General features: G+C 42.4%; 1 pseudogene; it reads left to right on the forward strand.

The window, feature by feature from the left end:
- Positions 1–377: 377 nt before the first annotated feature.
- On the forward strand, positions 378–1,727 carry LOC124251812 (elongation factor 1-alpha 1-like; annotated as a pseudogene).
- The last annotated feature ends 246 nt before the right edge of the window (positions 1,728–1,973 follow it).

Raw genomic sequence — 1,973 nt, forward strand, 5'->3', positions numbered from 1 at the left:
AAGCCATCTGAGGCATAGGTGTTATTGCTACTTCATAGATGAAGAAACTGAGGCTTGGGAATTTAAGTAGCTAACTCAAGGCCACGCAGTCGGTGAATGGCAGAAGCAGGATGCAAACCTAATGGATATTTCTGATTCCAAATTCTGTGCTCCTTCCTAGGGCATCTCAGTTACCATCTGAGCCATTTTACAGATAAGAGAACCAATAATTTGTTTCCTCTCTCCTTTGTCAGATAAGAAAACTGCAGCCCAGAGTAGTTGTGTCTTCACAAAGTCACGCAATTATTTAATGCCACAGAATTCAAACCCACTTTTTTGCAACGGATTTGCCACCAGAACACAGGTGTGATGAAAAACACCTCTAAATCTAAGCCAAAATGGGAAAGGAAAAGACACATATCAATATCATCATCACTGGACACATAGTTTAGGGCAAGTCTATCACCACTGGCCATCTGATCTGCAAATGTGGTGGAATCAACAAAAGAACCATAGAAAAATTTGAGAGGGAGGCTTCTGAGATGGGAAAGTATGCCTTTGGATAAACTGAAAGCTGAAAGAAGACATGGTATCACCACTGATATCTCCCTGAAATTCAAGACCAGCAAGTAGTATGTGACCGTCATCGATGCCCTGGGACACAGTGACTTTATCAAAAACATGATTACGGGCACATCTCAGGCTGACTGTCCTGTCCTGACTGTTGCTGCTGGTTTTGGTGAATTTGAAGCAGCTGTCTCCAAGGATGGGCAGATCTGTGAGCATGCTCTTCTGACTCACATAATAGGTGCGAAACAACTAATTGTTAATGTTAACAAAATGGATTCCACTGAGTCACCCTATAGCCAGAGGAGATATGAAGAAATTGCTAAGGTAGTCACATCTACATTACGTAAATTGGCTACAACCCCAATGTGGTAGCATTTGCATCAATTTCTGGTTGGAATGGTAACAACATACTGGAGCCAAGTGCAAACATGCTTTGGTTCAAGATATGGAAAGTCACCTGGAAAGATGGCAATGCCAGTGAAACCGTGCTGCTTGAAGCTCTAGATTGCATCCTGCCACCAACTCATCCAACTGATAAGCCCTTGCATCTCCCCCTCCAGTCAGCTACGAAGTTGGTAGTATTGATAATTTGCCAATAGAGACTGATGTTCTCAAACCCAGAATAATGGTCACCTTTGCTCTAGAAATGTTACAATTCAAGTAAAGTCTGTTGCAATGCACTGTAAAGCTTTGAGTGAAGCTCTCCCTAAGGACAATGGGGGCTTCAATGTCAAGAATGTGTCTGTCAAAGACGTTCATCCTAGCACCGCGGCTGGTGACAGCAAAAATGACCCACCAATGGAAGCAGCTGGCTTCACAGTTCAGGTGATTATCCTGAACCATCCAGGCCAAATCAGTGCTGGCTATGCACCTGTGCTGGATTGTCTCCCACCTCATGTTGTTTACAAGTTTGCTGAGCTGAAGGCGAAGATTTATTGTCATTCCAGGAAAAAGCTGGAAGATGGCCCCAAATTCTTAAATCTGGTGATGCTGCCATCGTTAATATGGTTCCTGGTAAGCCCACGTGTGTTGAGAGCTTCTCTAACTATCCTCCTCTGGGTCTTTTTTGCTGTTTGTGACATGAGACAGACGGTTGCTGTGGGTGTCATCAAAGCAGTGGACAAATGGTTGCTGGAGCTGGCAAGGTCACCCAGTGTGCTGGAGAGCTCAGAAGGTAAATGGATATTATCCCTAATACCAGCCCTTCCAGTCTTAATCAGTATTAGAAGAATAGTCTCAGAACTATTTCTCTATTGGCCATTTAAGTTTAACAGTAAAAGAGTCATTAATGATAATGCATCATAAAATCTTCAGAAGGAAAGGCAAAAGTTTTATGCACCACTTGTTTTTTTTCTGTGTGTGGCAGTTTTAAGTTATTTGTTTTTAAAATCAGTACTTTGTAATGGAAACAACTTGACTAAAAA

This window comes from Equus quagga, chromosome 14 (genome assembly GCF_021613505.1).
Source record: "Equus quagga isolate Etosha38 chromosome 14, UCLA_HA_Equagga_1.0, whole genome shotgun sequence".
NCBI classification, from domain to species: Eukaryota; Metazoa; Chordata; class Mammalia; order Perissodactyla; family Equidae; genus Equus; species Equus quagga.